Source organism: Tenrec ecaudatus, chromosome X (genome assembly GCF_050624435.1).
Source record: "Tenrec ecaudatus isolate mTenEca1 chromosome X, mTenEca1.hap1, whole genome shotgun sequence".
NCBI classification, from domain to species: domain Eukaryota; kingdom Metazoa; phylum Chordata; class Mammalia; order Afrosoricida; family Tenrecidae; genus Tenrec; species Tenrec ecaudatus.
In genome coordinates this window covers 3,699,201-3,724,955 of record NC_134548.1, presented here as the reverse complement: position 1 = coordinate 3,724,955, position 25,755 = coordinate 3,699,201, and the positions used below count along the sequence as shown (strand labels likewise).

The following is a 25,755-nucleotide window of genomic DNA, read 5'->3' as shown; positions in this document are numbered from 1 at the left end:
ATGGAATTTGGGTGGAGTTTCTATAGGAAACTTAAGATGAGGGATAGAGGGTACATTGACGTTTCGGGATTGTGGCAGTCTCATAGGAATGAACGGATTATACCTGGGATACCACAGGTGTGGAATGCCTTTGGAGGAGGAATTGAATTTTCAAGTTAGGAAGTAAGAAGAGGGGAAGGAATGATTCTGTTCTGGAACACTCAGGTGTATTAAAAAAAGGAAATACTTAACACCTCTTTGTTCAGCAAATGTGGGAGAGTCCTTGGTAGCTACAGGATGGAGCAAGATTACCATATCAGGTCAGAGTTCTCCAGAAGGAGGAGGTAGAGTTTATTGTAAAGATTACTGTCTGCTGGTGACTGGGTTTGGACGTGGCAGGTGGCTACATTCTCTTTCTGATCATGTTCCTGTGTGAAGACTGGGGCACACAATGCAGTCAAAAACCACATAAAAGACCATTCCTGAAAATTGTGTAAATAAGAAACAATGAGTTCTTAAATCTAACATAGAAAAGAGAGCTAAAGAGGAAAGGTTTCGGACTTGTGTTGGTTTGATACATATAAAGAGCTAGTTTTTCACTTTGAAATGAACTCCTGAAAATTTTTTTTGGAGTGCAGAATTTTTTTTAATCTTTTTTCTGTATCTGTGGCACTGTTGGACACACACACACACACAGAGGGAGAGAAAGAGAGAGAGAAAGAGAGAAAGAGAGAGAGAAAAACGTTGAATGATGAAAACCAACCAGCATTGAAAACATCATGAACAAAGGCTGTGACAATGAGTTAAGGTGGCTCTGGTTACACAGCTTGGTGATGGTCACAGAATTTTCCAGCAGAATAATCATATGTTGATTGTTATTCCTTTTGCTTAAATTAGAAGGGAAAAAAAGGCGGGATGAAAATGATATCATTTTCCTTGTCATGTTGAGACTGTATGATTCCTACTACTTTTAAATCCTCTTCACAGGTGGGATACTAGTTTTAAGCAATTTGCCAAGGTTCAGTTTTTTCCCAGCAATATGAATTATCCTTGTAAGGTTCACATTTCAGTGGTGACAATTATCTGTCCCCCTGTAAGCAACATCACCCTGAACATGCATCAGTGTGTCTGCAGCCCACAGAGGAAGGTGGTGCTCTCTGTTGATCCATGGAGTCACTGGTGACCATGCTGATGGTGTCACTTAGCGGTTCTACAGTTGTCACATAATGGAACAGGCCCGCAGAGTCACACCTTGTTTGATTTCACTCGGTCTTGCTACATCTCGCCAGCTGCTTTTTATTCCAAACGGAAGGTCTTTGGTAACTCCATGAAACTGTACAGATGCTGTTTTCTAGACAAGGGGGCTATGCGGACATTGTTGATGCATGCAAGGCCAGGCATGAAATCCTAGTCATGCAGGTTATGTATTGAATGGTTTTATTACATTTATCAATTCAACTGACAATGTTTTCTGTTCTAGGTTTAAAGGGCAATGCCTTCCCCGTTATATGTACAGAGAAAAGTAGACAATGGATTTGTTGGTATTGGTAAGTACCACCCAGGTGTTTCTGTAGGAAAGGGAGTGTTGAGGGTGGATCGATGGCCAATCTTTCTGACAAGGACTCTGGAGATCTAAATTTGCTTCTGCTAACCATCAGAGGTAAAACCAGGTACAATCCCCTGAATTTTCCAAGCACTTTAATTTGTTATGCAAGGAGATAAAATGATATTACATTAAGAGCCCCTTGAAACTTTGAATATTACCAGGAGAAACTAAAAACAAATGCTTACACTTTTTTCACGTCAGTCATGGGCAGAGGGCAAGGTTCTGAGCCTGTTAAAAACAACCTGAAGAATTAAAGCCTAATGGATCCAGCTTGGGTATTGATACCAAGGTATCTAGTCAAGAGCAGAGTAGATTTTCAAAGCAACCGGAATCAATCATTCAAGGTATAAGTCGATTCCCATAAGACTGGAGGAAACTACATTAGTCTCCACGACTCTTTCTCCAAGTCAGATATTCGGTTACAAATCAGGTGGCTGTTGGTCCAGATTTCTTCCCTTCATTTTGTCAGTTTGTTTTTTCTTAATGTTTTAATGGTCCTGAAGATTATTCTGCATTTTCAGTGGCCAAGAGTCTAAATATTTGATGAAAATTGAGTAGCAGCACACTGAAATGGAAATAACAAACTAATAAATGAAATGATGCGCCCCATTCGTTGGCCTACAAATCGATTTTCTCTCTCCCCTCTGTAACGGTTATCCTTTTCATATACTCTCACTCAAAGCTTCAGCATCTCTTGGATATCAATCTACAGATTAGCGCATCACCAGTAAATCAATCTATTGCTATTGAGTCATCGCTGACTCATAGTGACCCTCTGCAGGATGTCTGAGTCTTTGTAAATATTTCTAAGAGCACTCAGCCTCATTCTTCTCATGAGGAGTGCTTGAGTGGTTGGAACTACCAACTTTGCCATTCAGAGTCCAAAGCTCACTTAACATCACCATCTTGGCTACTCAGATACTTATGTCCCTATCCATAATTTCACTTGAAGGGGCTTCAAAAACTTGGTGGGGGAAAAATTCCATGAGCTTTTGATTTCATCCCCTCCACCAACTTTTCTTTTTTAATCGTTTTATTGGGGGCTCGTACAACTCTTTTCACAATCCATCCATCCACCCATTGTGTCAAGCACATTTGCACATTTCTTGCCATCATCCTCAAAACATTTACTTTCTGCTTGAGCCCTTGGTTTCAGTTCCTCTCCCCGCCCCCTCACTCTACTCCCCTGTCCAAGAACCTTTGATAATTTATTATTATTATTTTGTCATATCTTACACTGTCTGACGTCTCCCTTGACCCACTTTTCTGTTGACTCTAACTTTTCAAGTCCCTTCTGAAATATGGTGGTGGTAGTTAGGCTTCACTAAATTGATTCTGACACTAAGATGATTCTGACTCCTCATGGCAACTCTGTGAGGTGCAGTGGGAATGCCCCTAGACGTCTATAGACAATCACTTTGAGTCCTTCGTCTTTGCAATGCCAGAACTAATTAGGTATATGTTTTATTCGCTTATTTATTTTCCTCCAAGGTCCAGTGAACAAAACGTTGGAACCTGTCCATGTCACAGAAGATGTTTTGATAATGCTGTATAAACTTATGGATGCACTTGGAGGATTTAGCAATTCACCTGGACTTTTGGTAAGTATCAGCTCTACCCCTCAAAGAAGGTATCACCCTCTCCCTCATCAGTGATTCTAGTCAGAACAGTGGCAGGGTGCAGTATCACATAACAGTTTATTCATAAGGACCCCAACTTGTGGTGATCAATCCATCTGCTCAAGTACCAACCACTGTGCTTCTCTTGGTTTTCAGAGGATGGCATTTTGGATGTAGATCACTAGTTGTCTGTCCCAAGGCCCCTCTGGGACAACCATGTGGATCGCTCCTCCCTTGGTTCTAAAGCTTTACCAATTGTCATGGAGACAACTACAGTCCCAGGTCCCCTTCTGAGAGCAAGGTAGAAATGAGACCCCTAGGACTTTCCAGAATGCATGACCTTTAAAAACAGAGAATCAAGCCATTTTCCCAAGGCGTCACCACCAACAACCAAAAGCAAACCCACAGCCATTGTCATGAGGCTGATTCCAACTCCTAACAGCCAGATGAGACATAGCACCTTAACCATTTACATCATCTAGGATTGTGTGGACCCACCAAAGGATGTATTCTACTGAAAACCTGCCTCATCTGTATAGTCACAATTTCTCATGGAAACTTTCCGCTCTCTATATGCCGCATTTCAGCAAGAAACACTTCTGTGTCCAAGGAAGACTTTGACAACTTCTTGGATGTTCTCAGAGAAGAGGACATTCCTGAGAAAAACCTCGTCCATGTCATTGAACGAGGAAATGCAGCCAGACTCTTCCATGCATTTCTATTTGACCTGGCAGGTAAGCATAATTTCAGGTAACACATCAATCTCATTTAAATTCTTTCTAAGCAAATCATTTGTTATGAGCTCCAGTATTTACACAGACTCCTCAGTGTTATTAATATCGCCTGATGATCTCTTTCCCACTTGTCTTTTTTGTTCTTCTCCACAGACAATTGTCCTAACCCTTTTCCAATGTTGCCAAGAACCCTTTCCATGACTCAGACATTTTGAGGGTAAGTTACCATGAGCAGTGTCCATCGCTGCCCTTCCCAACCAGGTAAGGATCTCCCACAGGGTTTTCACATGGGCTGTAGGTGCGGAGGTGGGTAAGGGTCGGGTTGCTAGGCAGAAGATTAGCACTTGGCAACCGTGACCTGCTCCATGGGAGGAGGGGGAGGTTGCTGCTCCCACAGAGTTCCAGCCTCAGAGACCCACAGTGGAGGCTCCAGTCTGGCCTGTACGTTCCTGGTGGAGTCAGCACCAATTGGATGAGAGGTTATGGTCTGGGGTTTGGTAATCCTTCAGTAGCTGTTTTATTCTTGGTTCTCCAAAAGTATGCACCCAGATGACATTTCCTGATTGATGGTCCCCCTGCCATCGATTCAATCCTGAATCGTGTTAATGTTGTGGATAGATGCCATCACGTTGTCCGTGACTCACCGTGACCCAATGCACAGCACAAGGAGACACTGGCCAGTTCTGTACCGTCCTCATGATTTTTAAATCAGTTACAGCCTATCGTTGCAGCTACTCTGTCAATCTTTCTGGTTACAGGTCTACCTCTTTTTTCTGACCCTCTACTTTAGCAGGCAGGACGACCTTCCTCAGGAAATGATCTAAAACCCCCACAGTGGTCCTGTCCCGGTTTCTCTGGGTGTAAATCTTTAGGTGTTAAATGTCTAACTGCAACTCCACACCAGTTTCTTTCTATAACTTGTTGCCCTGAATTCTATTCCAAACCTGGGGAAGCAGGAAAATAAGTAAAAATGCCTCAGAACCTCTCTTTGTCTGCTTACAGAAGCTAAGTGCCCCATCGCTCCTAGCAGAGGGGCTGGTTGGTTCAAACAGCTGACATTTCAGTTCCCAGAAAACAACTTATCCAAGTACCATCAGGCTCTCTAATTCAATATTGGTTCCTCTTTTTAAAAAAACAGTAGTGTTTCAGATTAGGATGTGTTATCTCATTGAGTTAGGTGTATACACGTGGCCAAGATGTCTGGAATCACAAAACCGCTGCTTCCACCATCTCCATACCCTTGGAATCATTCCTAGTGGACATTCACCTGTTTTAGAGACAGACCTTATTAGATTCCATGCGAGAAAGTATAAAATTCTTTTACCTGACAGATACTCAAATCCAGACACCCAACTACCCATGAGCCTCTTTCAAGATCAGCCTGACAACACCCTGCCCTGGTTTTTCTCCCCCACACAAGGTAACTGCATGGAGGCCACAGGCCTCCCTTCCCCGGGGAACCAGAGTCACCAGTAGGAAGAGCTCCCTCTACGTTCCTCTGCAGCTCATCTTCTCCTCCTAGAAGACAGGTGGTCTCCCCCACCTCACCTTTCTCGGTGTCCCCTCCTCTCTGTGTGGTGTCCCTAAATAATTACTTCAATAAAATTATTTGCTATGCACATGATTCCCGTGTTTCCTTGCAGAGAAGGGACTGAACTTGAGGCTCAGTAGATGTCCACATTCAATAGACTTTTCCAGGCAAGTATGTCTCTGGTGTAAGGGATGGCCCTTGGGAGACAAGGTTGGTTGGGATGGAGAGAGAATTCAGAGAACCGGCCAGCTCAATAGGTCAAAGGGTCTAAGCCATCATGAGCAAATATTTACTGTGTGGATGTGACGCATATCTGTGTCCCAGATCTCAGTAGAGCATTGTGTTCATCACAGGGTGACGAAAAAACTTGACCGAATGTTCATGGTGGATGAGAGAGCCTCCTATGAATGTACTCACTAATCAGATACTCTCTCTGCTATTATACAACTCTTCTGTTTGAAATTACATGGGGAATATGTTACGCTCTAGTAGAGGGTCAGTAGTAATCAATAATGAGAACACATCTGAGGCCTCAATCAAAACCTGCGCTTTACACCCATTGTCTTCTAGTCATTCCAATGCACAGGGACGACCAGGGACAGAGCAGACGTGACCATGAGGGTGGACAACTCTTCTACTCAATAAACAAGAAAGAGAAAGTATTAGGTTGGAAAGTGTTGGTTTAATCCCTTAAAAGACTAAACTGCATTTGCTAGTGATTTGTGTCTATGTTTCAAGCATTTAACACACTTAGGACACAGTCAGACTGTCCAATGTTAAGCATGAAGTACACACAGTAGAAGACAAAATAGATGAGAGAGACTTTCTGGAACTATGAAATTGAAGTGCATCCCAAACCCTCACCATCAGATGAAATGGAGATCCCATGGACTTAGAACTAATTTTAACAAGAGCACAGCAGACAAGAGCCAAATCTCTAAAACTATATAACACTAAAACACCTCAAATCAGAAATTACAATGAAAAAGTGGGCAAAGGACAGGAACAGACAGTTCACCAAAATGTCATCGAATGGCTAACAAAATGAACAAAATGCTCACAATCATTCACCATCTGGAAGATTCAAATTGAAGCAACCATGAGGTATCACCTTACACCAACAATGAGAACCTGATTATAAACCACGGGAGCAACAAATGCTGGGGAGTGCAGGATGAGATTGGAACTCTCTTCTGTGCCCGTGGGACTCTTACGTCCACTGTAAAGACGTACAGCCACTCTGGAAAGTGATATGGAGACACTTCAAATTACTGAGAACAGAAGCTCTGAGGAACCTGCAATACCTCTGCTGATTGTAGCCCCAAAGAACTAAGAGTGATCACATGAACAGACAGCATGACCTCCCCTGATCACTTCAGCACTGGTCACCGAGCAAGACGAGGCAACAGGTCAAATACAATCAGGAGAAGAATGATTCAAAACAACATCTGGTGCATGCAAAATAGAGTATTGTTCATCATTGAAAAACTTAACAGACGAGGAGAACATGGGGCTGAGTGAAGGCAGTCTGTCACAAAAGAAAGATATTGTATGAGACCAGAGACTGTCAAACGAAAGAGAACAGGCTGTAGAGGTTTCCAGGGACAGGAAGGGAAAGACGGAGAGATGAAGAAATGCACAAGAGGTTGACAGGTACTGATGGGGTGAAAGGATGAACAGAGATACCTAAGAGGGAGAAGAGACAATGGCGTGGGTGGCAGAATCTCAGTGGACTGAGGGATGGTTTAAACTGCTATATACAGAGCGGATGGTCTACAATGTAAACCACCCCTCACCTAATTCACAATAGAAAATTCACTTAAAAATTACTCGTGTTCTTATAACCCAAATATTTCTGAAGAATCATTTATGCTAAAGTACTGCTGACACTTCCATGATAATAACTTACTGTATAAACCAAGGAAAAGCCCCTGAAAATCAAACATTGTTCTTAATAGTAAATCAAATTTCTCCCTAATAAACTTCATTATTATGAAAAACAATATAAAATGTCACAGGCTCAAAAATCTCCAGCTGGCCAGGTTCTGGTCAACTCAATGTGGACTGCCTCACTCACACTGCACAAGGTGCCATTAGACCGCCTTGCTTTTAGACCATGGGCTCGTCTCACCAATACTCAGCAAGCCTAGCACCCTTGTACTAGGTCATGAAGCTTAGACCAGTCACTCAGCTGTCATCTTCTACCCCCTCTCCCCCCGTAAACCAAGTCCACAAGTGTCAGTGGCAAACTTGACCTCTTTATTGCTGCATTTCTCCCACTTCCACTCAACAAGTGGATCCATGTGGTTACCTAGCAAGCATTTCAGCCTGCTCACAGGCTCCCTGTAAGGGTCGCAGCTTGATGCCCTCAACTGGAGCCACTAAAGAGGCAAATAAGCTCACTGGAAACAGGGCACATACCCACTTCCTGTGGGACATTACTGACAAGGAGCCTGGTGGAGCTGCGTTGATGAAGCCAGAGCCCTGGAGCTGGAGGAGTCACATGGGGCCTCATGCCAGCTCAGCAATGCTTCCACAGCCAATGGATCCACTACTTTCTACCCACTGGCCTCTGCTATTCCTGCATTCCACGCCATTGCATGTCTTTCATGAGTCTGAAGGGGAACTTAAAGATTGGTATCAGAAATATGGTCTAATATCGGGCTTATTGACATGATCTGGACTGGGATGTTTTAATATGTAATTATACTTTCTATAAAACATTTGCTTATATACATGTCTATGAACTTGTAACTCATCAACCCGACTATTACAAAGAGAGAGAGATGAGAGAGAGAGAGAAAGGATGATGATTACTAGGGGTTAGGGAGAAGACAAAAATGAAGTATTCAGGAAGGACAAGGATATAGAGAAGAAAAAACAAAGTCCTGAAGTCACCCATTGTCCAAAGATTGACATGAAATTCGGCACCTTGGGAGACCAGATAGTCTGTCTCAACTTTATTTACACCCTCCTGTTTATTCTCCTCCAGGTGAACACTCTGAAGTTAGTTGCCTTCAGTAGTTGCAACATCAATGTTTGCAGTGTATGATTTAATAGGCAGATAAGTGTAATTCATTGACAATCATGTTGACTCATGGGTCTAGGCTCCATGGAATGCCACACCCTCACATATACTATCAAGATTACACCCAGAAAACTCAATGGGCGTAGTCTACTGTCCAATCAGTCAGCATTAGGATACACACGCCTACTGTGCTGTCTGCCTCCTTGGATGTGTCTCTCAGCTCCCTGAAGCTTCCCTTCATTAATTTCCTGAAAGTCTTTACTCAAGTTAATCTCAAGACCAGGAAATGGGCTTGAAGTTCAAGTGTGTTTACTTTCCTGAAGGTATTCATTCCACGTTTCGCTCTAGTAACTCCAGGTCTCCTAACCCTTTAGGAAAGCTCTGCAGTGAGGACGTTTTAGTTGCATGTATTTGATATCCTTTGATTTCTGATTCTGTTCACCTTTAGGTGCTACCTACGAATGAGGAACCCCATTGGTTTTCGTCTTCCATAAAGACTGACAAACTCAGAAACACAAAGGAGCAGTTCTGCTGTTGCGCAGGGCGACGATGAGTCAGAATTGACTAAATAGCTGCCATGAGTTTGCCCCCTTTTTATTTTCAGATGTATGTGTCTAGTCATGCAACAGGTTCAATATTTTTCATAGTTCTACAATCAGCTTGTGAAATTAGGGAGGTACTTTTAAAAATTGCTTCCATTGTTTTACTTTGCATAGGTTACTTTGAATGGGATAGTCAAGGACACCAAGCCACTTGCTACAAAAGACTGAGACCAAATAACCAATGGTGCAGTCTAGAAGGTCAAGCACTTCAGAAAAAGCAGAGGTCGGAAATTATAATCAGAAAGGAACAGTGATGTTGCCTTAAAGACTGTAATTCAAGTCACCAAATGTGTAGGGTTTGTTGGCTGGTAAATCACTCTGCTCTCTCCACAGCGAATCCTTGGTTTGGTTTCTTATTGTATCATTTTAGTTACATAAATATTTCAAGAGCCTCCTGGTGTAGGCCAAATGCTTCTGAGGTAATGTGGGCCACAGTGAACTAGGAGGAGACCAGGAATTGAGGAGGCCGTGAGCGGGTGCAAATGGGGGAGGAACAGCCCAGGGGAGGACAGTGGGAATGGCCCCACAACTTGAAGAACATCCTCTCTGTCCCTCAGTGGGTCACACAGATGTTGTGACGTTGCCCTATGCTCTGATGGGCACATTATCACGAACAAGAAAAGACAAAGAAAGCCCCCACAGTAAAAAAAAAAGGAAAGCCCCCACAGTCTGTTTGCTGCATTTATATTCTCAAGAATTGACTAATATTATCACAGAAGGGTGAGAGAATTAGCCTAATGTTAATTGGAATATCTATGAGAGAGTAAAATTAAGATTTAGTGAGCTCTACTTTACCAAGCCTGATACCCTTCTCCAGCGCCTGGTCTCTCATGCCAGCAAGCCCAAAGTATGTGTGTTAGTGTGGGTAGACGAGAGAAGCAAATACAGAGACACTCATAGGAGAGAGTTTTACATAAAAAGAGTAATTTTATATTATGAAAAAAATCCCAGTCCAGTCCAGATCAAGTCCATATGTCTCGGACATTAACCCCTTATTTCCATTACCAGTCTGCAATTTCCTCTTCAGATGCATGCAACGCATGCAATGGTGCCGAGTGCATTAAGATCACAGGCGAGTGACTGGAAATTGTGGGTCCAGTGGCAGTGGAAGCATCTATGCTGATTTGGGTCTACACAGGCTCCTCCAGCTCCAAGGCTCGGGCTGCCATCAGTGTAGCTCCATGTGGCTTGTCAAAAGGAATGTCTCCCTCCCATGGAGAAAAAGCAGAGGTCGCCCACCTGCAGGAGAAAGACGGAAGTTCCCAGAATTCTCAGAAGGCCTTGCACACACAGATGCCTCATTGGCTATGGCCTGATTGACAGTATAGATCCCACCCCTTCTCAATTTGACAGATCACGTACCTGGCATAGTATGTAGAAAGATATCTCACCACCCTTGCATCTACAGAGCACTCTGGCCATATTTCCAACACAGATCTGTGTCCTTTTAGCAGTCCATGTTACTGCAGTATTCTTTGACAGCCCACAATTCATATGAATCAGTTCTTCTTTGGTCTTCCTTATTCAATGTTCAACTTGTTCATAACAATGCCTTCTTTTAACAACAAGAATGACCATACACACCCTGACTTCCCCAGCTGGAATACACAGAAATCAGGTTGAGGACACCTGTGGGAAGAGACGATAAAGAAGCTCAACATGAGCAGCTAAAACCTGGCCAGGGTCTGGCTATGGAAGAGAACCTCAGTTACTCATATGCAAGTTCAGGCTGCAGCTGAAGAAAATTCAAACAAATCTAGGAGAGCCAGAATGCGACCTGAAGTCTGTCCCACCTGAATATCACGAACATCTCAAGAAGATATTTGTTGCACTGGAAGCTCAGGCCAGCAGGACTGATAAGCTGTGGTAGAACCTCTGGAACACCGTTCGTGAAGAAAGCAAAAGTTCATTAAAAAAGAAATGGAAGAAACTATCAGAGGGGATGTCAGAAGAGACTCTGAAGTTGCTCTTAACAGTGGAGTAGCTACACAAACGGAGGAAATGATGAAGTCACAGAGTAAGAGCGAACACTGCCAACGGAAGCTCAATAAAACAATGGAAAGTATTTTAATGAAATGTGCAAGGCCTACAGTTAGCAAACCAAAAGGGACGGACACGCTCAGCATAACTGAAACTGAAAGAACTCAGGAAAAATGTCAAGACTTTATTTACAACGTTGAACCATTCTATGAGCAAAATAGTGAGTGACGCAGGAAGCATCAATTGGAGGTGGGAAGAATACACAGAATCAGACATAAAATTATCAAGGGATCTTAAAGGAGGGAGGGCTGGAAAAGACAGGGAAAATAAGGAGCTGATACCAAGGGCTTAAGTAGAGTGTGTCGTGAGATGTACAAATGTGCTTGACACAATGGGTGGATAGCTGGATTGGTGATAAGAGTTGTTCGAGCCCCCAATAAAATGACTTTAAAAAAAATACAAAGAGCTCTTTATCTGCCATTTCCAGAGGGAGCACAGGAGTAGGAACCAACGGGATTGGAGGAAGACGTTCAAGCTGCACTGAAAGCATTAGCCCATGACCAGGCTCCAGGAAAGGGGAGAGCACCAACTGAAATGTTTCAACAACTCAATAAAGCTCTGAAAGTACTTACTTGTCCATGCCCGGAAATTTGGGAGGCAGCAACTTGGCCAACTGACTGGAAGAGATCCAATATTGTACCCATCCCCAAGAAAGGTGACCCAACCGAATGCTCACACAGTAGAACGATGTCATTGGGGGCACAAGCATGTGCAATGTTGCTGAAGATCATCCAACAATGGTTGAGTGTACAGCACTGCACTGACAGGGGAGCTGCAGCGGGATTCAGAAGAGGGTGTGAAATGAGGGATTATCATTGCTGATGGCAAATGCTTATTGGGTCAAGGTAGATAATTCCAGAAGATGTTCACTGGTGTTTCATTGACTATGCAGACATTCAAGTGAGTGGATCGTAAGAAACTTTGGATCACCTTGAGAAGAATGGGAATTCCGAAACAGCGTGTTGTGCTTAGGGAGTTGTGCCCACAAGACAAGAGCACGCGGCACGCTTGCCTGACATTCATGAAGGCAGTGTGTCTTGGGTGTATCCCTTCACACTACATTTCAATTTGTATGCCAAGCAAATAATCAGAGAAGCAAGATCATATGAAGAAAGAGGCATCAGGACTGGAGAAGGCTTCTGAACAAGCTGGCTTGCTTAGAGGGAGCAGGAGCTGAAATGCTTTCTTATGAAGATCAAGGATTGCATCCTCCAATGCAGATTACAACTCAGTGTCGAGAAGACCAAAATGTTCACAGCTGAACTAATAGCTAACATCGTGATAAAGGGTGAAAATAAATGGAAACTGTGAAGGATTTTGTCTTGTTTGGATCTACAACCAATGGCTGGAAGCAGCAACAAGAGAGGAAAAGACTTATTGCATCAGGTGTACTTGCTGCACAAGGTGCTGAAAAGCAAAGATGTTACTTTGCAAACTAAGGTGCACCTGACCCAAGCCATGGTATTTCCAATGACCTCTTTTGCCTGTGAAAGTTTGAAAGAGGAGGACCACAGGTGAAGTGATGCATTTCCATCGGGTTACTCTTGAGAGTATCACAGACTCCAGAAGACAAACAAGTTTATCTTGCAAGAAGTAAGGCCAGAGTGCTCCTTAAAGTCAAGGGTGGCAAGAATTCCTCTTACTGACTGGAAATGCTATCAGGAGAGACCAATCCCCGGATAAAGACAACACACTCGTTAAAGTAGCTGGGCAGAGAAAGAGAGGAAGCCCCTAGTAAGATGGACTGATGCAGAGTCCACAACAATGCACTCACACCAAGGACTGTGTGAATGGCACAGGGCCCGGTGCTGCTGCCTTCTCTTACGCACAGGATCGCTGAGGGTCGGAACCGACTGACGGCCCCTAACAACATCTGTATGAAAATGCATTGTGGGCCACAGTCCTAAGACCAAAGGTAATAACTTATTCCTGTGGCTGATTAACTCTTGTCTAGAAGACAGAGTAACACGAGGGACTCAAGTCTCTGTATCAAGCCAGGTTGGAGGAGCTTCACACCGAGAAGACATCTCTGGTTCTGCATGAATGGCTCAGAGGAGCACACTGAGAAGACAGTGACAAGTGCAGGATCTCCTTCCCACCACAGAGGTCAGACCCACAGACAACACTCCAGATCCCACAGAGGGACGCCAAAGACCACCAGCATGTCCCTCACTGGCTTTGAGGCAAAATTTTCTTTCCAATGAGAAGAATTGCCCTTCTGAGGTTCACATTTCAGTTGTGACAAATGTAAACACCATCACACTGAACATGCATCAGTGTGTCTGCAGCCCAGAGAGGAAGGTAATCCTCTCTGCTAACCACGGAGCCATGGAGTCACTGGTGTCCATGCTGATGGTTTGAATCAGCGGTTCTACAGGTGTCACGTAATGGAATGAGCCCGCAGAGGCACACCTCGGTTGATTTCACTCCGTCTTCCTGCATTTCACCAGTTGCATTTTATTCCTCATGGGAGGTCTTTGGGAACTCCATGAAGTGTAGATACTATTTTGTACACAAAGTGACTCAGTGTATATTGAACGCAAGGCCAGACATGAAATCCAAATCAACCAGATGATGTAGTGAATGGCTTTACAACATTCACCAATTCAACTATGTTTTATGTTCTAGGTTTAACGGGCAATGCCTTCCCCGTTATGAACATACAGAGAGAAGCAGCCAATGAATTTGTTGGTATTGGTAAGTCCCATGTGTTTCTGTAGGAAAGGGGTGGGTTGAGATTGGACTGATGGCCACAGCTTTTGACAAAGACTCTATAGATGTGAATTCTAATTCTGCTAAGCATCAGAGATCACGCCAGGTAGAATACCCTGTATTTTCCCAGCATATTGTGTTATGTAAGGAGATAAGTGATATTATATGCACTTGCAACTTTGAATAATCAAAGGAAAAACTGAAAGCGAATGCTTAGTATGTTTGTTTAATGTCAGCCAATGGGCAGAGGGCAAGGTTCTGAGTCCGTTAAAGGCAACCTTAAGAACTAAAGCCTAAGGGAACCAGCTAGAGTACGATACCAAGGCCATCCTGTCATGAGCAGAGTAGATTTCCAAAGCAATCCCAATCAATCATTTAAGATCTATGCTGATTCCCATAAGACTGAGGAAACTATGTCAGTCTCCACGACCCTTTCTTCAAGTGAGATATTTTGTTACAAATCAGGTGGCTCTTGGTCCAGATTTCGTCCCTTTATTTTGTTAAGTATTTTTAATGGTCCTGAAGTTTATTCTGCACTTTCAATGGCTCAGCATCTAAGCATTTGATAAAAAATTGAGTAGCAGCACAGTGAAATGGAAATAAGGAACTAATAAATGAAATTATGCGCCCCATTGGGTGCCGTACAAATCAATTTAATCTCTCCCTCTGTAACTCTTATCCTTTTCATATACTCTCACTAAAAGCTTCAGCATCACTCGGTTATCAATCTACAGATCAGCACATCACCAGAAACCCAACCTACTGCCATTGAGTCGTTTCTGACTCAGAGTGACCCTGTACAGGATGTCAGAGTCGTTGTAAATCTTTCATAGAGCAGACAGCCTCATTCTTCTCATGAGGAGGGCTTGAGTAGTTGGAACCACCGACTTGGCCATTCAGAGTCCAAAACTCACTTAGCATCGCCATCGTGGCTCCTCAGACTCCGATGTACATATACATCACTGCACGTGAGGGAGCTTCAAGGAGTTGGCGGGGGGAAGTCCATGAGCTTTCAATTTCATTTTTTTCACTAACTTTTCAAGTTCCTTCCTAAATGTGATGGTGGTAGTTAGGCTTCACCAAGTTGATTCTGACTCTTCATAACAACTCTGTGAGGAACAGTGGGAGGGCCCTACATGTCTATAGACCGTCACTTTGAGTCCTTTGTCCTTGCAATGCCAGAAAGAATATAAATATATTTTTTGTTCACTTATTTATGTTCCTCCAAGATTCACCCAACAATACTGTGGAACTTGTCCATGTCACAGAAGAAAGTTTTGATAATGCTCGATGAAACTGTGGAAGCATTAGGACTTACCAAAACGGCTGGACTTATGGGTTAAGTATCAGCTTCACCCCTCAAAGGAGGAATCAATGTCTCTCTCGTCAGAGATTCAAGTCACAACGGGCAGGGTGCAATGTCACATGACCATTCATTCCTCATGATGTCCCTTGAGTTCCCATCATTCCATGCCAACTCGTGGTGATCAATCCATGTGCTTGAGTACCACTGCGCGTCTCTTGGTTTTCAGTAGATGGTATTTTGGAAGGTGATCACCAGGCCTCTGTCCCAGGGCCCCTCTGGGTGCACTAAACTAACAACCGTCCTGTTGACATCCATGTGAATTGACCATTTGCTCCACCCTTGGTTCCAAAACCTAACCAATTCCCATGGAGACAAATGCAGCCCACGACTCTCTGAGGGCCAGGTAAAACTGCAACCCTTAGGGCTTACCAGAATGCACGATCTTTCAGCAGCACAGAGTGAAGCCATGCTCCCATGGCGTCCCCAGCCAACATCCACACACAACCAAAAGCAGACCCACAGCCATTGTCATGAGGTCGCTTCCAACTCACAGCAGCCAGATAGGACACAGCACCTTAACCATTTATAGGGATTGTGTGATCATACTACAAATAAGGAGTTCTACTGTAGCCCCTGAACATCTGCCTCCTCTGTATAGCCACAATTTCTCATGGAAACTTCCTGCTCTGTGTATGCCGCTTTTCAGCAAGAACCACTTCTGTGTCCAAGGAAGACTTTGAGACCTTGGATTTTATCAAGGAAGAGATTCCTGAGGCAAACGTGGTCCATGCCATCAAACGAGGCAACTCAGCCATGCTTTTACATGCATTTCTATTTGACCTGGCAGGTAAGCATAATTTCAGGTAACACATCGATCTCACTTAAATTCTTACTCTGTAAACCATTTGTCATGAGCGCCAGTATTTACACAGAATCCTTAGTGTTATTAGTGTTGGATGCTGACCCCTTTCCCTCGTCTTTTTTGTTCTTCTTCACAGATAATTGTCTTAACTCTTTCCCAAAGTTGCCAAGAACCCTTCCCTGACTCAGATACTTTCAGGGTAAGTTACCATGAGCAGTGTTCATTGCTGCCCTTCCCATCCAGGTAAGGATCTCCCACAGGGATTTCACATGGGCTGTAGGTATGGAGGTGGGTAAGGGTCGGGTTGCTAGGCAGATTAGCACTTGGTAACTGTGACCTGCTCCATGGGAGGAGGGGGAGGTTGCTGCTCCCACAGAGTTCCAGCCTCAGAGACCCACAGTGGAGGCTCCAGTCTGGCCTGTAGGTTCCTGGAGGAATCAGCACCAATTGGATGACAGAGGTTTGGGTTTGGGGATCAGTAAACTCTCTGCAGTAACAGTTTTTTTTTCTTGATTCTTCAAAATTATGTCCTCAGATGACATTTCCTGATTCATGGTCCCCCTGCCACCCATGCAATCCTGAATCGTGTTAATGTTGTGGATAGATGCTGTCACGTTGGCCCTGACTCACCGTGACACAATGCACAGCACAAGGAGACACTGACCAGTTCTGTACCGTCCTCACGATGTTTTAAATCAGTTACAGCCTATCGTTGCAGCTACTCTGTCAATCTTTCTGGTGGAGAGTCTGTCCCTTTTTTTCCTGCCCTCTCCTTAATCAGACAGTCTCCCTTTTCTCCTCACTACAGCTGGTGTGAGGGAATCCCCAACCTTGCAATAGGTTGCCAAGTGCCTAACTGAAATGGTACACCGGTTTTTGTAACTAACTTGTTGCTCTTAATTCTACTGTAAAATGGAGACCCTGGAAAATAATTTTAAATGGCTCCGAACTTCTTTATGTCGGCTTAAGCTAAGTGCCCCATCTCTCTTTGCAAAAGGACCGGTTGGTTCAAACAGCTGACATTTTGATTTCCAGAGGACAACTTACCCATGTAGCACCAGGCTCTCCTCTTCTATTTTGTTTCCTTTTGCTCTTTTTAAAGGTAGTTTTTAAGGTCATGATGTTTCAGGTCAGTGAGTTAGGTTCATTCCCAAGGCCAAGTCTTCTTGGATCATGAAACCCGTGCTTCCATCATCCCCACATCCTTGGAATCATTCCAAGTGGACAGTTACCTATTTTAGAGACAGACCTTATTAGATTCCATATGAGAAGGTGTCAAACTCTTCTACCTGACAGATAATCAACTCTAGACACCTGAATACTCGAGACTCTTTTAAGATCAGCCTGACTTAACACCCTTCCCTGGTTTTTTTCCCCACACAAGGTACCTGCATGGACGCCCACAGGCCTCCCTTCCCCATGGAACCAGAATGACCAGTAGGAACAACTCCCTCTGCAGCTCATCTTCTCCTCCTAGAAGACAGGTTTCCTCCCCCGCCTCACCTTTCTCAGTCTCCCCTCCTCTCTGTGTAGTGTCCCTAGATAATTAAATTGTTCAAATAAAATTATTTGCTGCATACATGGTTCCTGCGTGTCCTTGCAGAGAAGGGATTGAACCTGAGGCTCATTAGACATCCATATTCAATAGAGTTGTCCAGGCAGGTATGCCTATGATGTAACTGATGTCCCATGGGAGACAAGATTGGTTGGGATGGGGAGAGAATTCAGAGAACCGGCCAGCTCAGTGGGTCAAAGGGTCTAAGGCATCATAAGCAAATATTTATGCATGGGCATGGGGCTGTACTGACACATATCTGTGTCCCAGATCTCAGTAGAGCATTGTGTTCATCACAGGATGACAAAAATCCTTGGCCGAATGTTCATAGTAGATAAGAGAGCCGCCTATGAATTTACTCATTGTAATCACATACTCTCTGCTATTATACAGGTCTTATGTTTGAAGTAACATGAGGAGTGTGTTACCTTCTAGTAAAAGGTCAATAGTCATCAATGATGAGAACAGATTTGAGGCCTCAATCAAACCCTGAACTTCATGGCCATTGTCTTCTAGTCAATTCCAACGCACAGGGACACCTAGGGACAGAGCAGACGTGTCCATGAGGGCGGGCAGCTCATCCACTCATTAAACAAGGAAGAGAAAGTGATGGTTTGGAAATTGTTGGTTTAATCCCTAAAAAGATTAAACTGTATTTGCAAGTGATATGTGCCTATGTATTGAGCATTTAACACAGTTAAGAGCCCTATTGCAAGACATGGTCGTACTGTCAGGTGTTAAGCGTGAAGTACACACAGTAGAAGACAAAATAGATAAGAGAGACTTACTGAAACTATGAAACTGAAGTGCGTCCCAACCTATCACCAACAGATGAAATGGATTCCATGGACTTGGAACTGATTTTAACAATAGCACAACAGACAAGAGACTAATTTCTAAAACTATAGAATACTAAAACACCTCAATAGGAAAAAATTACAATAAAAAAGTGGACAAAGGACAGGAACAGACAACTCATCAAAAATGTCATGGAATGGCTAGGAAAAAGTTCACAAACATTCAAACTGTTCACAATCATTCACCATCTGGGAGAAGCAAATCCAAGCACCGATGAGCTATCACCTTGCACCAACAACGACAACCTGATTGTAAAGCACAGAAGCAACAAGTGCTGGGGAGTGCAGGATGAGATTGGAACTCTCATCTACGCCCGTGGGACTCTTACTTACAATGCAAATATGTACAGCCACTGTATAAAGTGATATGGAGACATCTCAAATAATTGCTTATAGAAACTGTTAGGAACCAGCAATACCTCTGCGGAAGATACACCCTAAAGAATTACGAGTGATCACATGGATAGACAGTAGGCACTCCCATGATCAATCACTTCAGCACTGTTCACTGAGCAAGACGATGCAACAGGTCAAACGGCCATCAGTAGAAAAATGCTTCAAAATAAACTCTAGGGCATACACACAATAGAATATTATTTATTACTGAAAAAAAGGAAGTACCTCATTATCTGAATGGACCAGGAGAACATGGGACTGAGTGAAGTCAGTAAGTCATAAAGAGAGATTGTAGGAGACCACTATCATTAGGATCACACCCAAGACAGAGACTGTCAATCCAAAGAGAACAGGCTGTAGAGGTTTCCAGGGACAGGAAGGGAAAGATGGAAAGATGAAGCAAAGCACAGGAGGTTGACAGGGACTGATGGGGTGAAAGGGTGAATAGAGACACCTAAGAGGGAAAAGAGACAATGGCGAGGGTGGTAGCATCTGAGTGGACTGATGGATGGTTTAAACTCTTATATGCAGAGCGGATGGTCGAAAATGAAAACCACCCCTCAAATAATTAATAGGAAACTTACTAAAAAATTAGTTATCTGAAGAGGAAACCGATTACAAGGATCTACATACATATAACCTACTCCATGGGGGGTGGAGAACAGAAATGTGGGTGAAGGGAGACGTCAGTGTTAAGAAATGACAAAATAATAGGGGAAATGAGGAGCTGATACCTTGGGCACACATAGACAGCAAATGTTTTGGGAATGATGATGGTAACAAATGTACAAATGTGCTTGACACAGTGCATGTATGTATAGATTGTTATAAGAGTTGTATGAGCCCCCAATAAAATGATTTTTAAAAATTAGTCATCTGTGTTTATAAATATTGTACTTCTCATGAATCGTTTATGATAAAGTATTGCCGGCTATTCCATGATAATAATTTACTTGAAAAACACCTGGAAAACAAACACTGTTTTTGATAGTAAATGCAATTCCTCTCCTCCAAGTCACTTCATTCCTATGAAAAATGAAGATTTTCATAAAGGAGGTCTATGTAGCACAGGTCTAATCAGAACTATGGCATTCACATGAGTCAAAATTAATTGAGGATGACACATTTGGGATTGTGCTATGGAATCATGGTCCTTGTCTTCAAAATACAATCAAATAGCGTTTCACACTTTGTTGCTGCTCACGTGGTCTTTGAATCAATTCTGACTCAGGTGTGACACTAGGTGTGTGGCACACAAGATAACTGTGAAATTGTTAAGGCTGCGACTGGTCAAAAGTATATTGTCAGCCTTACAGCACAAGACTTATTATTTTCAGTCACCTTAAACACATGTATAAGTTGGATATTGAATAAGGAAGACCAAAGGAAAAGTAAATAATGCATTTGATAATGGTATTGATCAACAATATTCAAAGCACCATAGTGTGTCAAAAGAACAAAGAAATCTATCTTGGAAGAAGTACAGACATACTGCTCCTCAGGGGTGCGGCCTTGCAGAGAAATGATCAGCGGAGACCAGTCCCTGGAGGACATCATGCTGGGTGATGTGGAGGGGAGGCGAAAAATGAGAAACGGAATGACACAGTGGCTACAACAATGGCTCAGAAAGAGAACAACTGTGACAGGGCAGGACTGGGAAGTGTTTCCTTCTGTTGTGCATCAGCTCGCTAGGAGTCAGAACTGACCCAAGGACACCTGACAACACATGGTTATAAAGGAAATATATAAAGGTCCATTGCCTGTCATGCTTCCATTGAGACTCACAATAGCCTGGTAGTCCTGTCCACTTTATGAGAAAGAGATAAAGAGAGGGGGAGGAGGAGGGGAGAAGAAGGATGAAGAGGAGGAAGAGGAAGTGGAAGAAAGGGGTAGAGGGAGAGAAAGGAAAAAGAGGGTAGTCAGGAAAGGGGGCCAGGAGAGAGAGCAGGAAAAAAAGACCTGAAGTCACCCCTTGTCTAAAGATTGACATGTATTGAGGCAACTTGTGAGACCAGATGGTCTGTCCCAACATTATTCACATCCCATGCAATTATTGTCCTCCAGGTGAACACACCTGACGATATTTCACTCGGTCTTACTGCACTTCACCAGTTGAATTTTATTCCAAACGGAAGGTGTTTGGTAACTCTATGAAGTAAAGTGTACAGATGCTGTTTTGTACGCAAGGGGGCTACGCGGACATCGTTGATGCATGCAAGGACAGGCATGAAATCCTTGTCATGTGGGTTATGTATTGAATGCTGTAATTACATTTATCAAATCAACTGACCGTGTTTTCGGATCTAGGTTTAAAGGGAAATGCCTTCCCCGTTATTCATACGCACAGAAAAAAGTAGCCAATGAATTCGTTCTTGTTCGTAAGAACCATGGTGTTTCTGTTGGAAATGGGCGGGTTGAGATTGGATTGATGGCCACAGCTTCAGACAAAGACTCTGTAGATCTGAACTCTGCTTCTCCTAGGCATCACAGGTCAAGCCTGGAATTCCCCAGTATTTTCCCAGCGTGTTAATGTGTTATACAAGGAGATAAGTGATATTACATGAAGTGGTCGTTGCAACTTTGAATAGTCCGAGGAGAAACTGAAAACAAACGCTCAGAACGTCGGCTTCAGGTCATCCCGGGGCAGAGGGCAAGGTCCGAGCTCCTTAACAACAACCTGAAGGGAGCCGTGGAGGACGCGAACCCCGCAGGCTGGTTGTCGGGGGCTCCCCGCCTCGCCCACGCTGGAGTCGGCCGCGCGGACGCCAGGGACGCAGGGGTCGGAGGGAAGCAAGGTTGCAGGGCCCCGGCCGCTGCGGAGCAGCACAGACAACACGGCCTCCTGGATCCCGAGGATGGCCGCAGGTGCGCCTCACCTGCCGGGGCGGCGCTTCAGCGCGCGGAGACTCCTCCTGCACCATCGCTGGACCGCGCGGAGCCGCCGAACCAGGTCGCAGCGCACTCAGGTCCGCGCCGAGGCCAGAGCCCCGCCCCCGCGGCGCTGGCCCCGCCCCCGCGCGGCGACGTCGCCACGTGCACGTCCCTAGGACGCACGGCTGCAGCCTCGGCGCGCGCATGCGCCAAAGCGGCTCCTCCTCCCGCCGCGCGACCCCGGGCCTGCGTGGCCTCTGAGGGCGCTCTGAGGTAAAAGGCGCGGCGGGGCGCCCTTCCGTCCGCCGGAGCAGCAGGTGGGCCGCGCGGCTGCAGGCGGGGAGCGGGGCGCCGGGAGGCCGCGGGGGCTGCGCTCGCGCCCCGCCGAGCACCCTGCGGCCGGCGGCCCGGCCTCCTCACGCCGCGCTGGACCCGCCGCCCTCCCGACGCGCCGCCCCGGCCCCGACCCCGGAGACGACCCGTTACCGGCTGCGACGTCGTCGGGGGTCCCGGAGAACCGGACCCACGGGACCGCCAGGCCCGCGCCGAGGCCCGAACATGGCCCCGCTGCCGCCACCGTCGTCCACCGGCCGCGTACGTTCACTTCCGCTTTCCGGAAGTCCCGCCCCCACGACCCCGGTGACCCGGAAGTGCCCCCATACCTGCTGCTGCAGCTAGTTGGGCCCTGGAGGCCATGGCTGGGCTGGCTGCTGACCTGCCCGAGGGGCGTGGCTTCTGGAGGCCCTGCAGACTGATGGCTTGTGGTTCCAAGGGGAACCCGCTCTGGGCCCCGAGGTCTTCCCGTGCAGCCTTTACCTGGGAGCGGTGCCCCGGAGACGTGCGCGACCCGATCTGGACCAGGCAGCGTGCACCCCCACAGGGGCTTTCCTTCTGCCCCCTGCCCGGCCTTGGATCCCCTGGAATGGGCAGTAGCTGCTTCCTTGGGAATTTTGGGAAGCGCAGGGGATTACACTGCAGCCACCTGCAGGGTGGAAGGTGGGCGCGCGCTGGGCCAGGAGGCTGGGTTGTTTCCTGGCTCTGTGTCTGCCACCCAGTTTTGATTTCAGGGAAGAAGTGGCCAAGGCACTCTCTGAAGCCCTTCCAACCTAAAGCCATGATGAAACTGCCCCTCCTTTATTCCCCACCCCAATACAAATTCAACTCAAACTCTTCCCCTCTCGGTTAAATCGCCTTTTTTTTTCCTTCCCACTTAGAACCTTTGTTTTCATTTATTGACGACATGACCCAGTGGCTTCAATTATTTTCAGTTCAGGTCTTTGGTAAAAAACTACATCCAAAAGACCTGACCAACTGATAAAAGTCGTTTTGCCTATTCGTTGTGAAATTCAAATCCTCTTTCAAAGTTGGGGGATGCACCCTCATGACAACTATGCACATAGAAGACAAGATTTCTGTCCTCACCCGCCCAGTAGCCACTTCTCGTTGCGCCAGCAGCATCTTAAGAAATGTTAGCACCTGTGACAAATGGTATCTCAAAGTTTGTCTTTCCCGTCAATCCCCAGATCTGTGATTTGAGCAAACAGGCTTCAGGTTCACCTTTAATGCAAAGACTGTTATCCTCAAATGATGTTTTCTCCCTTTAAAGTAGTTTTTTTTTAATCATTTTATTGGGGACTTATACACGTCTTATCACAATCCATATATACATCCATTGTGTACGTACATTTGTTGCCATCATCATTCTCAAAACATTTGCCTTCTACTGGAGCCCTTAATATCGGCTCCTAAGAGGCTATGGGTTAATTATGTTTTCTAACCTGGAGATTCAGAGATGCTGACTCTGTAATGCTTCCATATACCCGAATGTAAAATCCCCCTAGCCAGCTGTGGAATTTTATAGCCCAATGCTTCCAGTATATCCTGCAAAAAAATAAGGGATGTTTCATATTCTCTCGGGAATGCGATGTTCCACAATGCTGATGGTTGCAGTACGACTGTTGCTGTCAGTGGTAGCTTAGAACCTCAAGCAGGAGGACGTGAGGGCTGGCATCATCTGAGGTGATTTGCTGTGAGAAGAGAAGGCACAGATGATTGAGGCCAGAAACTTGAAAATTAGCTCTGGTTGCGGTCATTCAGGCATCTCAACTTGGAAGTAAACACTTCCCACCCTATCTCTGAAGTTAGCGGTTTTGTTGTCTGTGACTACTTTTATTTTTGCCCTTTATGTAGGTGGAGCACCCTCACCTGGTTTACAAATGTATTGACACCCATCTCCTTCAAGCACGGGAGCACTTACAGTTTCCCCCTTTTTTACTATTTATAGGATTTCCTTCTTCACAAAACTTCTGTTCAAGACAAACTGTTGTCATAAACACTTGAAAGTGTTTCCTGCTATCAAACAAATAAAAACCAACCTTAAGAACTAAAGCCTAAGGGAACCAGCTAGAGTGTCGATACTAAGGCCATCTTGTCATGAGCAGAGTAGATTTTCAAAGCAATCCCAATCAGTCATTTAAGGTATATCAAAGACTGGAGGAAACTGCCAGTCTCCATGTCCTTTCTCCACGTCAGCTATTCGGTTACAAATCAGGTGTGGGTTCAGATTTCTTGTCAACATTTTGTTTGGTTTTGCTTAATGTTTTAATGTTCCTGAAGAATATTCGGAATTTTCAGTGGCTCAGTGTCTAACAGCTGATGAAAATTGAGCAGCACAGTGAAATGGAAATATCAAACTAGTAACTGAAATGGAGCATCCCATTGGGTGCCCTACATATCAAGTTTACCCCTCCCCTCTGCAACTCTTATCCTTTTCATTTAATCTGACGCAAATCCTCAAATCTGCTATTTATTAATAAACAGACAAGTACATCACCAGAAAACCAGCATGCTGCCATTGAGTCTTCTCTGACTCATAGTGACCCTGTACAGGATGTCTGAGTCTTTGGAAATCTTTCTAAGAGTAGACGGCCTCATTCTTCTCAAAAGGAGTGCATGAGTGGTTGGAACCACCAACGTTGCCATTTAGAGTCCAAAGCTCACTGTTCGGCACATGTTGGAAAAAGGTAGGGGGCAGATCACAATGATCTACATATAATCCCCTTCCTGAGGGACAGACAGCATAAAAATGAATGAAGGGAGACATCGGTAAGAAGAGTAAGACATTAAAAAATAGTAATTATAAATTATCAAGGGTTCATGAGTGTGGGAGAGGGAAAAATGCGGAGCTGATACCAAGGGCTCAAGTAGAAAATGATGGCAACAAATGTACTTGACACGATGAATGGATAGATGGATGTACATATTGTGATAAGAGCTGTACGAGACCCCAATAATATAACTGAAAATATACATGTACGTAATAGCTCTGTGGTGTAAAGCTCTCTTATGCACATGAGTGCCACTGGATTTGTGTCTCGTCATCTGGACTGATGCAGGTGTCATCGAGTCGCTTCTGGCCCATAGTTACCTTATGCACAGCAGAAGGAAACACTGCCCCAGCCTGGACCATCCTCCCAATTGTTCCCAAGCTTCAACCCATTGTTGTAGCCACTGGGTCAGTCCATCTCCTCGGCCTTCCTCCTTCAGCTGCCCTTTACTTTATCAAACATGATGTCCTTCTCCAGCGACTGGTCTCTGACAACATGTCCAAAGTGTGTAAGACAAGGTCTTGCTATCATCGCCTCTAGGGAGCATTCGGGTCTTAGTCTTCCGAGACAGATGGGCTTGTCCTTTGGTTCCCCCACGGGACTTCCAATATTCTCTTCCAGCTTCATCCTGCAAACGCATCCATTCGTCTTTGATCTTCCTTATTCAATGTCCCCCTTTTATTTGCACCCGAGGCTATCGAGAATACCTTGGCCTGAGACAGGAGCACCTCAGACTTCAAAGTAACATCCTTGCTTTTCAATACTGCAAAGAGGTTGCGTGCTGCAGATTTACCTAATGCAACACATCTTTTGGTCTCTTCGCTGTTGCTCCTGTGAGCAAGGACAGAGGATCCAAGCAAGATAAAATGCTTGACAACTTCAACCTTGTCTTCATTCATCATGAATTTACCTTTGGTCTCCTTGGGAGGAATTGATTTGTAATCCCTGCT

The 25,755-nt window shown here is 44.8% G+C and overlaps 1 long non-coding RNA gene across 11 annotated transcripts in view; it reads right to left on the bottom strand.

Moving 5' to 3' along the window:
* LOC142434982 (uncharacterized) overlaps window positions 1–22,318 on the bottom strand; it is a 68,950-nt gene extending 46,632 nt beyond the window's left edge. For 8 of the 11 annotated variants that reach the window (XR_012781214.1, XR_012781215.1, XR_012781212.1 and 5 more), the window contains exons 1-3: window positions 22,185–22,318; window positions 18,003–18,113; window positions 17,067–17,251 (exon numbers count right to left, since the gene is read on the bottom strand). This is a non-coding gene — a long non-coding RNA (uncharacterized LOC142434982). Of the gene's footprint in view, window positions 1–707; window positions 5,206–10,006; window positions 10,339–10,461; window positions 10,729–17,066; window positions 17,252–18,002; window positions 18,114–22,184 lie in introns of those variants that run through there. The other 3 variants (XR_012781206.1, XR_012781216.1, XR_012781211.1) reach the window with 3 other exon arrangements.
* Between the last annotated feature and the right edge of the window lie 3,437 nt (window positions 22,319–25,755).